The following is a 16,104-nucleotide window of genomic DNA, read 5'->3' as shown; positions in this document are numbered from 1 at the left end:
TTTTTTTCTTACTTTACTCCAAATGCATCAAGAGAAGTCACTACTATTCGCACAGTCCATTCCCCCCCTTTTTTTTCTCGCTTACGAAGTTAAGGGATTAACCTCCTCGTCTTTTCTGCTGATGGGGGGGGGGAGCGCTCTTAATTATTTTTCTCCGCATTTTGACAACTCACAGTTTTGCCGATCTTTTCTTTTTTCCTTTTATCGGTTGTTCGCTTTATCACTCGGTGACGTCTGGTGGCTCCACTAAACCCCATACGGGGTCGCTCACGCAGCAAGGTCCATTGGGGCAGGGCATGGCGAGAGCCTCAAATCCCGACCGTTCAGCCGAAAAAGAGATTCCCCCCAGTGCGCCCTAAAGCGCCCCGGATCCGAGCTCCCCCATTCCTGAGGGGCTCGTTCGGGTCTCCGCTCGCGCGGATTCCCTCCTCCACTGCGGGCGGGCGAGACGACCTCGGGAGCGACCCGAGGATGCGTCCGCCATTCGCGGGAGCCAGACCGGAAGCCCCGTGTGCTTTATTATTCTTGAGGAACTTTAACAGAATGACATTTCCCATTTAACAGCCAATGTGGTTTAGTGGTCAGAGTGCTCTAAAAGTATTGGGGAGATCAAGGTTGTTATCCCCATTCAGCCATGAAACACTCTGAGGGTGCGGTCACACTGTCCCTTTGATCAGGATTCGCCGCTGTTTCCTCCCGCATTTAAAGTTTCTGTTCACATACACCAATTTGCCTCCCGCACCAAAGCAGGCTCACTCTCACAATACTCGTGGGTTTTCCTGACCCCGGGAAAATCAAGTACTTTCCTGGCTCTCGCGCTTTGAATGCGCGATTTCACCTATATGGACAGCCCTCTTTCGCAATGATTGCGAAAAGGGCCATCTGACCACTCTGTAGGTTGGTTTTTTTTTAAAAAAAGCTTCCGGTTTGAGCGCATGGGCATACATGCACTTAAGAAATCTCTTTTTTAAAAACAAAATTGTCAGTGCTTACAGCATCCTGGTGGAGGCAGGAATTAGAGGTGGGGGCTCTGGCAGCCTGGATGGGGGTGGCAAGCAGGTGGTGGAGAGGGCACCCGAGCAGCACGTTAAAGCGGCCAACGCCGCGCGCCTTCCTGCTGGGCCTCGACCTCCTGGCCGCCCAGAAGCGCTGGGAGAACACGCCAGGCCGCCGGCGACTGGGCCGATGGCAAGGATGGCCCCGTGGCCGCCCAAGAGCAGCTGCTGCCATCGCTGGATGGGGATGAGGGCAAGGGGGACAGCCAGCAGCCCGTAAGAGGGATGGCTCTTGAGGGATGGTGTAGATATGCTAAACAGGAACAAAATATTCCTGTTTAAATTAAAGCGGGAACAAGGCGCATTTACAGTGCCGTGTGACCTAGGCCTGAGTGACCTTGGGCCAGTCACCTTCTCTAAACCTAATCTACAGCAAAGGGTTGCTGCAAGGATAAAACAGAAAACAGAACCATCAGTGGAAGAGTGGGGGGGGGGATCTGTCAGTTTCCAGCATCCCATATTGATTGGAAATGATAGGTAGCAATGTAGGTCCAGGGTCAATGGGCTGGAAAAGAAGGAGAAGGTTTATATCTCGCCCTTCACTACCCAAAAGTGTCTCAGAGCAGCTTACAAACTCCTTTCCCTTCCCCTCCCCACAACAGACACCCTGTGAGGTAGGTGGGGCTGAGAGAGCTCTTGACAGAAACGGCTCTTTTTCAAGAACAGCTCTTATCAGAACTACGGCTTGCCCAAGGTCATCCAGCCAGGTGCAAGTGGAGGAGTGGGGAATCAAACCCAATTCTCCCAGATTAGAGTCAGTGCACTTAACCACTACACCAAACTGGGAACACAAACAGCCACAAGACCTGGGAGTTAACCAAAACACAAACACACCTTTGTCCCAGGTCTTTTTCAGCACTTGAAAAGGTGTGAAAGGGGGAACAAGAGTGACCCATTGTTTTTAAATTACACTGGAATGGCAGCGGCACTCTCCTGGCCACCATGAGGATGCTGTGACATCTAGTTTGGCCATTTACATGGGAAACAAGGGATTCAGGTTTGCATTTTCTTCCACTCCCCTCATTTCAGTCATTAATTCATCAAAAATCACTTTGTTTAAGATTACGCAAATAACTATAACTAATCATTACTAGGTACAGTAAATATTTCCCCTTTCTTCTATAATCAAAGTTCATTTATTGGTCAAGATGGGCCCCCTCAACTTTTCCCAGCACAGATAACAACAGTGGGGGGGGGAGAATAATAGCTCCCACCAGTATTGCAATCTAGATCCAATTAAGATTTCCCATGTCTAATTTTAAAAGCAATTTAAATAGTCAGAGGACCCAATCCCATCATTATCTCATTTAGTTTGGCTCTTACTTCTAAACAAACATTGGCCCTGGTCACATGGCAAAGTTGCCGCGGGAGAGGCACGGATGGTGGGCGCGATCACACCCCAACATCTGGGAAGTGGAGCGCACCCGTGGCTTACCACCGACAATGCACCTTAAAAAACTAGTACCTCCAAGGTACTAGTAAACGTTTGCCACGGGCTGCCTCCAGACGCCCGTGGTGTGATTGTGCCGGCACACGGCATTCCCCTCCGGTCCCTCATTTACTCACCGGTGCTGAGGGAAGGACCCGTCGTGTGCTGCCGGCGTGTCTGATCGTGTAATCGCACATCAAACTGCGCTGGGTCAATTAGCCACGCCTTCCCCCCACAATATCCGGCCTGTGTGACCAGGGCCATTGATAAGATCACTTGTGATGATAATTAGAATTGGCACTCCCTTACTGAGCCTCGTGTTAGTCAGACAGCAATTATTCAATGAGCCCTCACTGTAACCAAAAGTAGATGATGGATTCAGGTGGGTAGCCATTTTGGTCTGAAGTAGCAGAACAAAGTTTGACTCCAGTGGCACCTTTAAGACCAACAAAGTTTTATTCTGTGTATAAAATAACATACCAGAATAAAACTTTGTTGGTCTTAAAGGTGTCACTGGACTCAAAAGTTAATGAGGCTGTCATATGACACTTTATCCAAATATCTATGTAAGAATGTTCTACTTTGCTTCGTGAATGAGGGGCTTGCGCCCTGTGTATTCAGGGACTAAAGCTCATGGCCCAGAACAGATTGATCTATGATCTCGTCAGCTCTTGGAAGCTAAGCAGGGTTGGCCCTGGTTAGTATTTGAGTGGGAGACCACCAAGAAAGTCCAGGGTTGTAATGCAGAGGCAGGCAATGGCAAACAGCTCTGAACATCTCTTGCCTAGAAAATGCTACAGGGTTGCCTTAACTCAGCTGTGACTCGATGGTACTTTCCACCACCACCGAGCCCAAACTGCTGGCATTCTGGTCAGGGGAAAGAGACAGCTCTCTCCCTTTTCTCCATTTCAAACTGAAGAATGTGGCAGTACTCTTTAACATCACAGATATAAGTTATAGACCTAGGGAGAGAAGATTGATTCTACAGATGTTCGATCCACCCCCCATGCTCAGATGCTATAGTCTTCTGCTGTTCAACTATGCACTTTTACTTGCTATATTTGTTGATTGCTTATACACTTCAAGATAAAAATTTACTTTTTTCTGAAATTATTTTGTTTTTGCAACCACAGAAAAAGCCTTATGCTTTGACTCATACCTATCAAAGTACAAAAGAAAAGTAGGGAGAGCTTGCCTAGCTGGGAATATCTCTAAAAAGTGGAATTTCAAAAAATTCCCTCTACCCACATGGTGGCTGAATTAGGGAAGATATTCTGATTTTAAACAAGGAGGTTCACTGAAGGCCATCAGACTGCAATGCTTTTGCTTGCCTCCTGGGGTAATTCCGCACTAGACCTTAAATCCTGGTTAAACCCTGTCCCCGAACTTATATTCTACACTACACTCGAGTTCACCCTTGTAATTATCTCAGGGTATTTTTGTTTCCACATTACACTGATGTCACCCCAGTTTCATCCCACACTTGTCCCGGGATAAACGGATGCTGTTATAACCAGGGATAAATGGAAGGTATTGTGTTACGAGTTGAACTCTGATAAAACCAGGGATGAGACCCAAGTGCAGAAAGGATCCTGGTGAGTGTTTCTGGAGTGGAGCTGATGCCTTAGCAATCCTCCATGGCTGATTCTACATTTCTACATTTTGTACAGACCACTGTGCATGGCCCACTTGCTGCAGCTCTATATTGCTTCAATTAATGTGTCTTTCCCTATCTCATGTATCACCAGTGTACATCTGTGTACCCTGGCACACCACATAAAAACCAGTCTTGATGTGACTGTATGTGCAGTTGCACCAATATTCTTTTTTGTGTGGCATTCTACTATTGCCCAGGAGTGAACATGTGCATTAGTGAAACACAATACAAAAATAAGCTTGGTGCATACAGATGTGCAGTCTCATCAAAACTGTTTCCCTCCCCAGTTTCATCAATCTGCACATTGGTAATTCACAAATGGGGGGGGGGGTTAAAACTGAATGAAGAAATTGCATGCAACAGTTCCGCTGTTCATTTTAGAAATTTTGTTGATTAAACTGGCATCAAGAAAGAGTGGAACGCTGCACAGAGAGAACTACTGTAACAACAGAAGAACAGAGATGAAAAAAATCTGCTTATTCCTACTTTTAAGTGTATGCCTTGAGTCACAGTGAGAAAGGGGACTATAAATTAGGAAACTAAATAAATAAGTTACCCAAACAATCAAGACAGCAGTTATTTGCTGAGCTCAATGGGGCATACTTGGGATTTAGAGGACTGCAGCCTGTGTATACTCACCTGGGAGTAAACCAAATAGAACTCATCAGGATTTTCTTCTGAGTAAGCCTGCTTAAGACTATAGCCTAAAGTGCAACCCTAAACAGATTGACTTCAGTAGAATCAGAAGGGTGTAATTTTGTTTAGGATTGCACTGTAAACTACTCTCAAAACGGTAAGCAAGATACACAGACCAACTAGTAGGAAAGGTGTGTGGGGCTCTATGGCTATTATATATGCCAGGGGTGGCCAAACTGTGGCTCGGGTGCCGCATGTGCTCTTTCACACATATTGTGTGGCTCCCAGCAGGGCAGCTGGGGAAGTGAAGGGGAGGCATGCTTTCTCTCTTTCTCCTCCCCCTTCCCTCTCTCCCGTCTATTTGCTTTCGTTGTTTCTCTCTCTCTTTCTTTCCACCTCTCTCTCTCTCTCAAATAAATATCATTAGCAAACAAATAAATATCATTGGACAAATAAATATCATTATTAATATCTGTTTTTACCCCTTTTGTTTTTATTTTTGGAGTCTCATTTAATGTTAATAAAAAGCAAATCTGAATATTTTTCAATAAAAATATTTGTTCATGTCTTGCGGCTCTCAAGCATCTGACGTTTATTCTATGTGGCTCTTCCGTTAAGCAAGTTTGGCCATCCCTGATATATGCCTTTTCACACACCAAGATTTCTGTCCTCAGTCACTGCTCTGTGAGACTGAGACTGCTACTGTTGCCATACAACTGGTTTTGCTAAGGATATTCATTGTACTTCTACACCTTATGCTATTTTAGTACAATGCACACAGCTGGAGTACATCCCATGAGACAACAGAAAATGTGAAGATGGGAGAGCTGCTTGTACACCAAAACTGGGTCACAAAAAAAGAGTAGCAGCAAAACAGCTTTATCAAACTTATCTGTAGTTTACTTAATCCTTACCTACCATTCCAATGTATTTGAAAAAGTGTACTTTGCACACGAAAGCTCATACCTTGAATAAACCTTAATTGGTCTTAAAGGTGCCACTGGACTCTAAATTTGTTTTAATCCACCTCCTAGCAGTTATACTTTTCAAAAGGCACAATGGACGCCAGTGTGTTCAGAATCTTACTTTCTACTGGATTCAAAGGTCTAGATTTGATATTTCGTAGCACAATGCTGGAAATCTGATAAAGTACCAAATAGAGAAAAAATAATTATAAAAATTATGGACATAAAAGAAATGGACAAAGTAAATATGTTACTTGCGGGAAAGCTTGACAGTGTGTTCAAGAAAAGATTGCAGAAACTAGACAGGTGGTTAGAAATATATGGCTAAGAAGCTCCAAAAAGTGTTGTTAAATTAACATATGTAAAAAAATAAAAAAATAATAAAAATATAAAAATAAAAAAATGTAAAAAAACACGATGTAAAAAATTCAAAATAAAATATTTTTAAAAATATATTGATATTGCATTATTGCAATACTAGTTTCCACTGGAAAAGACCAGAGGTTCTCAGTTCAAACTCCCAGGATTGTCATAAATGAACGAGATCCACATTTGCCCCCCTGAATAGGTTTCTTTTAACTTTTTAATGTAAGTTGCCCTGAGCCTGCCTGGCAGGGAGGATGGGATATCAATAGAATTAAATAAATAAATAAATATACAATGTGACCTACATGAGTCTAATTATGTATATATCTATGGATGTGCATATACCAAAAGGGCATGTAAACATGTAAATACAGATGTCTTTTCTCAGTTCCCAGTGGTAAAGAAACATTTGAGGCTTTTTCCCTGGAAAAAGGCTGTAAATTCTTAATATATGTAAGAAACACTCTGAAGTGGCATGATGGGAAAGACTGCCAGCTGTAACATCTTTGCAATGGATTTATTTTTCCCTTCCTGTGTGCAGGTTTCAGGTTTTGCACTGGGTCAAAGGACAAGCCTTTAACATAAGCCAGAGAGCAAGAGCAGTTGCCACTGGCCCTCGGGCTCTTAGCCTGAGGCTTGAAAGCCTGTGCCTTTGGATGAGCCAGCTACTGAATCCAAGACCAGCCCAAGAAGTAGCTTTGTTGGTTTATTTGCACTGTATTTGTTTCATTGTTGTAAGCCTCTTTGGGTCCCCTCAGGAAGAAAAATGGGACATCAATATTTAATAATTAAATATAAATAAGATTTTCTGGGATATTAAAATTAGTGCAATCCAATCCATTTTTCTCAAAATAGTTGTCACAAATAATTATCAAATCTGAAACATAGTGCATATATAACTGAAATAATCTACAGTACTGTTTCAAGAGTCAGGGACCACTTTGTCAGATGTTATAGTTCGGTGACAGACCAATACACGTACAAGCTACAAAGAGGCAGAGAGTGAGAGAGGAAGTTATTACAAAGAGAGACCAGGACACAGATATATCACATTGCAGAGAATATATTCAAGCTAGATCCTCTTAAAAGACTAAACTCCGTTTGTTGTGGACCATTTCCAACTGCTTAGAAATTAGCAAAATCTGAGGAATCTAAACAATGTATGTAAACCTGGAAAGACAATTGCTTTCTTTCATGAGGTAATTATTACAGACGCCACTGAGCACAAGATTAATAGTATCAAATCTGCAAATGCTACATCAGTAGCATGTGATCCTTCTTGATCTTCTCGAGACTTTATATGGTCACATGCTGTACATGTAAAAACACTGAATGAGAGAGTTGACAGCCGCCTACAAATTACATTAAACATGCTTCCAGAAGCAGCCATCACTGTGCTAGGTTGGTGCCTAGAGGCCACAATGAAGTAGTTGAGGAAGAACAATGTGAAGCTCTGTTCTGACAAGATGGAGGTGATTCTGGTGGGGAAGGCTGAGGTCCTGGAAGATGTGGCCTTCTGGATGGGGTAGACTACAAGTCCTATTAGACATGGCTCTTCCGTTGGGAAACAAGGATGTCAAGTAGTAAGGAGTGCTTTCCCCCCAGCTGTATTTGGTATAGAAATTGTGTTGGTTCTTGTATTCAGCTAATCGGGCCATTCTAATCCAAGCTACAATAATCTAAAGGCTTCATGTACAGCCCTTGAAAGTAAAATGAGTTCCAAATGCAAATATTTATTTATTATATTATATTTATACCCCGCCCATCCTTCAGTCATCATCCCAGGCTTTACTAAAGATGACATTCTGTAAGGCTATGAGATTTGCCTCAGCCCAACCTTGAGCCCTTCCTGAGGCTGCTCCAGGATTTTGGAATAGTAAGAAAAACTTCTGACCTCCAGCAAGGCAGGAAATTGTGCAAAGCAGAACGGGATAGATGATTTGTTCAAAGTGTTACTTGTGGATCCCTCTTGGTCTAATGGTCTAATGTTTTCTTGAACATATTTGGGGGTTTAGTGAAACAGTGTTTCACAGTGTCTGGCTGGCATGCTAAGTCTCAACATAACTGATATACAAGCTGCTCTGATTTCAGTTTTCTGGTAAAAAGCTAGATTAAAACGTTTTACACAAATAAATTAGCCCGTTCAAACTCAGAAGCTTCTCACTGGGAGCCTCCCTTTATGGTATCTGATTTGGAATGCAGAAAATTCTGTCTGATTCTTCCCTTACACTAGGCTGCACTAACATTTTCTTCTGAAAAATGCTTTTTACAGTAATTAATCTTTGTCACTGTACCACTTCTAGCATTTAAAATGTTTCTGTACTTTCTAATGTCTTAATGTGTATGATTTTATAATCTTTCTGATACTGTGTAAATTTATTCTCTCCTTTCTATATTGTACTAATTTTTTTCCTTCTAGGATTCATGCCAGCTTAAACCATATAGCCCTCCTAAAAATTTCTTCAGCTATGGCAGATACATTTTATACTATTTCTAGCAACTCATTCTGTTGTGCACAAGATAAAACCTATACATAAGAAGCAAAAGACCAATTAACTTTTTATTTTATTTTTTATTTATTTTATTTGTTAGACTTTTAACCCGCCCTCCCGCCGAAGCGGCTCAGGGAGGCTTACAGTAGTTAAAAACCAGTATACAATTAATAGACTATCAAGTCTAAATCAATACAATCGATAAAATATCAAAATACAACTTATTACATTTAAGATTAAGATGTGGCGGCCATCTGTTATAAAGTGCTAGTAGTTATGTGGAATGGTCAGTGTGGTCAGACTATTGAAACGCTTTCCAGAACAGCTCGGTCTTTACCGCTCTACGGAATTATTGAAGATCCTGCAGAGCTCGAATTTTATTTGGGAGCTGATTCCATAATACCGGCGCAGCTAGGGAAAACGCCCTAGTTCTTGCTGATGTTAACCTTGCGTCCCTAGGGCCTGGGGGGACCAAGAGATTTTGCAACTCGGATCTCAGTGCCCTCGGGGGAACATACGGGGAAAGGCGGTCCCTCAGGTAGACAGGCCCCAGACCATTTAGGGCTTTAAAGGTCAAAACCAGCACCTTGAAGCGTATCCGGAACGCTATTGGCAGCCAGTGCAGCGACCTCAGCACAGGTTGGATGTGCTCCCTCATGGGGAGACCCATCAGCAACCTGGCACCGGCATTTTGCACTAGCTGCAGCTTCAAGGGCAGCCCCATGTAGTTTTTGGATAAGGAGAGTGTTCAAGGTATGTGTATTTCCTACATGGCTGTCAGTCACTCTTTGACTTGCAACTTCTACACATGGAGAAGTTAATCATGTGACTGCCTCCTTCAGTTTTCAAATACAGGGTACAATGAGTACAAGCAGCTCAGTTTGAACAGTACTAAATATCTAGATATAAATCTGCAGTAGCAGCCAAACTGTAAATATAAAAAAGGTATATAATCCAAGAGAACAAAGCACTTACCACTTCTCACATTATACATTCTTTATTCATTTCTGAAGAGGATATGTTATTGTCTGTTCTGAAGGATGGAGATCTGTGTACATGATTTATATATTTTGGTAAGAACTAGAGTAGTGCAGAGATCAGAATGTGGGACTATGATTTAATCTTACAGGCTCACCTTGGGCTACTTACACTCCCTCAGTATCACCTACCTCACAGGGTTGTTGTGAGAATAAAATCTCAAAGGGTGAACAATTTATGCTGCCTTTAGTTCTTTCGAAGAAGGGTGGAATTAAAATATTTTTGGAGGCAAATTTATCAAGGATATCTGTCATGAATCTTATATCATGTCCACCTGGATTTGATCATTGAAGTCTAAAACAGTGTTGTAGTCTATTACTATGTTTAATTGTATGCATCACCTCTCTGTTTATTGCAATGTCCTCTACCTTTGTAACTTCTTTTCTTCATTATTATATGTAATGCCTTAGACTGTTTTTGTTAGCTTACATAGTTATATATAGGCCTTTAAGCATCTTCAGAGAGATGTGAATCAAGGCACTAACACAAAGAGATCAAAGTGTAAAACAAAGCATTCTGAAATGGCACAATACTACTTCCCACATCTAGTCCAAATATATCAAGAAATCCTTGGGAAGGAAAAAAGTTTCCAATCTTCCTACAAGAATCCTTTTTGTTTAATCTTCCCTTTATTAACACTTACAACAAAATTTTTGTTTAAGTTTTGTCATCAGCTCTGCAGAGACAAAAAAAGCACTGATGCAATGCATTCCAACCAAAGTAAGAGAAAACAGATCTATGTAATTCACATTATTATCATACAATTATCACCACAATAATCATAAATTCCCCATAGGAACATCTCTATGATATTGCTTATTGTTATCCCCCTTTCTCTTCCTCCCCCAAAAGGAATGATGAGTGGGGAGGAAGAAGACATAACAGGAAGGAGGGAGATTTTAAGCAAAATGCAAATGAAACTTGGGTTCATATGCAGTAAGCGTAGTTTCTGTAAAACATCCATGTAAAGTACTTTCTGGATTAATGATTCATCCTGGAACTCACTGTGACTAGCTCCAGAGTGGAAGTGAATATAGGCTGAGTGTAAAATTTGCATCAGTTTAAGAATATTAAATGTTGTAAGGATGAGTATGAACAGTTAAGTCAATCATCACCAATCACTAAAAATAGTGTTATTCAAAATAATGTGCAAAAATAGTTCAAGCTAAGGAATTTCAATTAGGCTTCAATCCCAAAACCCAGACTGTAACATAAAGTTATAGCAGTGGCCACGTTTGTGTGTGTCTGTGTGTGTGTGTGTGTGTGTGTGTGTATGTTAAATGTCAGGGTATATCAAGATTTCTGTTTGTTCTTCTCAGCTGAAAAAGGAGCAGTTGGTAGCTCCACTTTGCATTTTGTTCCATTCTTAATACCAAAGTTGACCTGCTTTTGTTGAAAGAATAAAACATTTAAATGAGAAAAAGAGACAGATATTCAAGAGTTACTGCGTGCCCTTCCTAGACAAACATCTGGATGAATGAGACCCACTTTCTGATGCAGTCCAAATTCACTCTCTAGAAACCTGACTATGAGAAAGAAAGCTTGAGGGATGGTATTGCACATTGTAACTAAAGGGGCTGCTCAGCAATGTTGTCAAAGCTCCCTGCACAAGTTCCGAAAAAGCACTGTGACATGGAATATGGTGAAATCAGAAACAGCTTTATTGAAGGAAAGGTTTAGTACTCAAGAAGTCATGATGATATTGAACACACAGCAAAGTACCAAATACCAGAATGTGCACAGTGAGATACCAGTATCCCAGATGCCCACGCTAGGGTTGCCAACCCCTAGGTAGAGCCTGGAGATCTCCCACTATTACAATTGATCTCCAAACAACAGAAATCTGTTCCCCTGGAGAAAATGGCTGCTCTGGAGTGTGGACTCTATGGCATTGTACCCTGCTGAGGCTCCTCCCCTCCCCAAATCCTATGCTCCCTCCAAGTCTCCAAGTATTTCCCCACACAGAGCTGGCAACTTACAACATGTGTCACTCAAGAAGGGGAGACTAAGGGAAGAGCAGAGATGGGTATATAGCTACGTATCTGCACTACTTCCAGCAAAACATACACATCCAAGGCAGGGTGCGCTCCCCATGCCTAAGCAGCCAATAAACCAAAAAGATAAACCAATGGGAGAAAAGGAGTGGATGCCATGCCTCGATGCGGTTCCAAAGCAAGTAGAGAGATAGAGGTCCTTCCCACGCTTGGATCTCATCCCTGGATTTATCAGAGCAACTCACGACACAATACGTTGCATTTATCTCTGGTTATAACAGCATCAGTTTATCCCGGGACAAGTGTGGGGTGAAACCAGGGTGACCTCAATGTAATGTGGAACCAAAAAATACCCCGAGATAATTACAGGGGTGAACTTGTGTGTAGTGTAGAATGTAAGTTCGGGGACAGGGTTGAACCAGGATTTAAGGTCTAATGTTGAAAGGACCAGAGACTCATAACTGGTTGTCTAAGGCTATGGTCACACACACTAAATGATCCACTTTCAGCCCACTTTCAGTGCACTTTGCAACTGGATTTTTGTTGTGTGAACTGACAAAGTCCAGTTGCAAAGTGCACTGAAAGTGGATTATTTCCAACTGGACTACCCCCAATCATGCCCCTTTTCTGCAGTTCATAGTCTTTGCCACAGGAATGGTACAAAACTGCTTTTGGGAGCCTCACATAACAGGTCTCAGCACCAACATGGACAGGGAGAAGAAAAGACCACAAAATAGAAGCTTGATGACAGCACAACTACTTAAATCACAATATACAGTTTGTACTTTGAATATAAATCCTTTTGCTCAGGGAATTTTGTAGCAACATAACTGATCACTATTTTATATCTAAGATTACGTTGTTAGTTCTGATTTAAAAGACATGTTTCAATTCAGTCAGCTTTTAGAAGTTATTTGAATCATTTGCAGTGCAATATATTTATCCATTTTCTTTGGAAAGTTCAGAGCAGTCCATTGAATGCTCCCAAACAGCTTTCCATCCAGGCTCTGAACCTGCTCAGCATTTATTTATGGATTGTTTTGATTTTTTTTTAGACCACACTCCCCTGTGGACAGGGCTCAGGGCGGTGTACATCATATCATAAATACATTTATACATCACCATAAAACCAAATAATACTGTTAAAACAATTAAATAATAAAACTCTGCTATATCAAAATGGCATCAAGGACATCTTATGTCCTTTCCCCATGAGGGAGAGGAGAGACGGAGGAAGGCAAACTTGGTGGCATTTGAGGGATGCTTATATCTCTCCCCATAGGGAAGAGGGGAGATGAAGGAGACCAGGCTTGTTGGTAACCATTGCTATCCTAAGCTATAGGCCTGGCAGAACATCTGTCTTACAGGCTCTACAGAACTGCACCAAGCCCCACAGGGCCCAGATGTTTTTAGGCAGAGCGTTCCACCAGGCCAGTGCCAGTGCCAAAAAGGCCCTGATTCTAGTTGAGGACAGCCAGACATCTTTCAGGCCAGGGATCACCAGGAGGTTCTTCTCTCCAGAGTGTAATGCTCTTTGGGGGAACTACCAGGAAAGCTAGTCCCATAGTGAGTAAGGTGGGTGAATGCCCAATTGTGCCCTTTCTCTGTAGCTCATACTCACCCTCACCCAGCATGAAAGATGCACATGCAGAAACTTGCTTCTGCACATCATGTAGATTGCAATACATATCCCCAACCCCCTTTAGCTGTATGGAACACTTTTGCTGCATGAAACTAGAGTTGCACTGGGGACATTCTTTGAAGAAATGTGCATTTTCCAGTAACAGTTTCTTCCTTCACACAAAAACATAGACATGTAAAAAATTGGAAAGTTCTTTGAATGAACTAGAATTTTGGGTTTTGAAGATCCTAGTCTTGGGAATATGAAATCTTGTATTAACATATTAGTAAATTCTATATACTGTTTAGCACTTTAAGGGATTCCTAACATGAGTTTGTTAAAAGAGCTCCAGAATTGAGCTCATTGATTTTGTGCAATTTTAAATTAATGCCAATTTAAGTTTCAATCCTAAATACATTCTGAGAAAGCAAACTCCACAAAACTGGGTTTTGAAGATCCTAGTCTTGGGAATATGAAATCTTGTATTAACATATTAGTAAATTCTATATACTGTTTAGCACTTTAAGGGATTCCTAACATGAGTTTGTTAAAAGAGCTCCAGAGTTGAGCTCATTTATTTTTTTGCAATTTTAAATTAATGCCAATTTAAGCTTCGATCCTAAATACATTCTGAGAAAGCAAACTCCACTGATTTCATTTGAGTTTACAAATGCATACTTCCTTTCATAATCTGCACTAAATAAACTGAGTCTTTTATCATTTCATCAATCTTTGTACTGACAGTAAATTGAAGATAATATTAATACTAGAAGACAGCCTCATCTGAAAAACCAATTAAACATGAATAATTGTGCTAAAGTTGACAGTTTTAAATGTAACTTAATCGAAATAGCAGAGTTCTATGTCACAGTTGTGGATTATGAGACACTGAAGTGAAGCTTTAAAAACATCCCAAGTCAGACATACTATTCAGAGTATACCAACAAGTGATGTGACAATCCACAAAAATAGCCGAGGAACTTGTAAAAGAAAATATTCTCATTTCCCCCCCAAGATACATAGCTTGAAATCCAAAGTAGCGCACGAGACCCCCAGTGTTTAGTTATCATTACTTAAATTTTGCTATATGGAATTCAAGGAGGAATGTAAACAAAAATAGCCATGTTATCCTCTTCAGTAATACCATATATTTGCAGCATTGTTATTACAGTTTAGGTTGAAGAGTGAGGAAAGCAAAGTCTTTCTTTCTTATCTAACATACTTTTTGGTATTATAAAGTTTTAAATCCAATCCACCAGGCCTATTAACAATATGAAGGTTTATTCCTAATGTGGCAATGTAAGAGTATAAAAGTTTAAGGCGCATCACATTCAGTGACCAGTATGAAAGATGTGAGGTAGTGTGCCCCCTTAAAAGATTAGGTGCATTATTTGTTGGGGAATTTCTTGTTGTTGTGCTTGAAAGAAGCTGTGTGCAGCACAATTCTGAGCATGATAATGTTAGCGACCTTATGTTCTGTAAAGTAAACTGACTCAGATCACAGTTCCACTTTCCACTTCCACGTTAGGAGGCACAGAATTACTCTTGAAACAATTTTAAAACTATTTTCTTAAACAAGAAAGATTATTTGATTGCTCAGTCAGTGAGCCTGTATGCTATAATGTGTAGGGTGTTCAACTTTGATGGGGGAGGTTTCAATTTCAAATTTCTGCTCAGCCAAGCTCACCAGCTGCCCCTCAACAAATTACCATCTCTCAGCCAAGTCCACATGACAAAACTGTAGTGATTAAAAGGGGATCTGAGTGTACTGCAGAAATGACAGGATATGATCATGGTACAAACCTCCCCACTAAAAAAAAAATTAGATCAAAATAGCTATGATATGTTCTGGCAAAAATGGAGAGTAGCACTAGCTGTCCGTTCTACTTCAACAAGAAGAGCAAGGGATTGGGATCTCCCCCTTCCCCTTAAGACTATCATGGGTCCTCAGCCTTTATCGGCCGCAGGGCATGTGGAAATTCAACAGGTGAACCATATCACATCCCAGCATGAAGGTTCAGTGATGGGGCAGTGACCTAGCGTGAGATATCTGAACAAACGCCCTATCTACGCAGGGAGAACGTCCCTAGCACCACAATACTTAGCCGTTCCATGCTTAGTTAGGCTCACACCTTTTCCCCAGAACTTTCTCATAGCTATGCTACTCCCTCCTCAGGTTCTGGCCTGTGGTCTTGGCTCGGGGAAGACCTTCGTTGTCATACTGATATTTGTGCGCCCTCACCAGGCTCCCGCGCCCAAAGGAAGGAAGTTTCCAAATCCCCCTTTTCTGTTAGTCCCTCCCAGAGCTGCACCAGCATCGCTTACCTGACGGTAACAGCCGGGGAAACTAGGAAGCAGGGGCCTCCCCCTGGCTAGCCCAGGCCTTCCAAGCGCACTGTTTGGAGACGGGCGCGCCAGCCACAGTGACGGTGCGCACAGCCTCCCGGGGAGGACGCCTCGCCTCCCTCAGGCCCAGCTGCGGCTCCGGGACGCTGAACTCTCGGCGCCAGCCCCGGCCACGCCTGCCGAGCCCCTCCTGAAGCCCCGAGTCCGTTCAGGGTGACTGGAGCGCTCGCTTCCTCATTTTCTCTCGCTCTCGCAGCTATTTCCTCAACGTGGGGTTGCGGCTGAGCAATACTTCCTCGTCGGACAAAAGCGCATCTGCTTTCATTTGCTTAAGGGCGTTTCGGGCGGGGGCGGCGGGAGAGAAGGAGAGGGGGGGTGGGGGTCAGGATGCTCAAAGCAAGAAATTGTGGGGTTTAGTAGGCAGTCGGAAGGCTACCGTGCTCTGCACTATGGGACTCCATTGGCTCCTCCAGGAACGACTGTGCGCTCGGAGCGGCTCGCAGAC

The 16,104-nt window shown here is 42.2% G+C and overlaps 1 protein-coding gene across 1 annotated transcript in view; it reads right to left on the bottom strand.

The window, feature by feature from the left end:
• The window catches only part of SYK (spleen tyrosine kinase), a 66,098-nt gene extending 50,309 nt beyond the window's left edge, over positions 1-15,789 (bottom strand). The window contains exon 1 of the mRNA XM_015409100.1: positions 15,579-15,789. The gene's annotated coding sequence lies outside the window, so the exon portion shown is untranslated. The remainder of the gene's footprint in view (positions 1-15,578) is intronic.
• Positions 15,790-16,104: the final 315 nt, after the last annotated feature.

This window comes from Gekko japonicus, unplaced genomic scaffold, assembly GCF_001447785.1.
Source record: "Gekko japonicus isolate JY-2015 unplaced genomic scaffold, Gekko_japonicus_V1.1 scaffold71, whole genome shotgun sequence".
Lineage (NCBI taxonomy): Eukaryota > Metazoa > Chordata > Lepidosauria > Squamata > Gekkonidae > Gekko > Gekko japonicus.
This window is presented reverse-complemented; position numbering and strand designations above follow the sequence as displayed.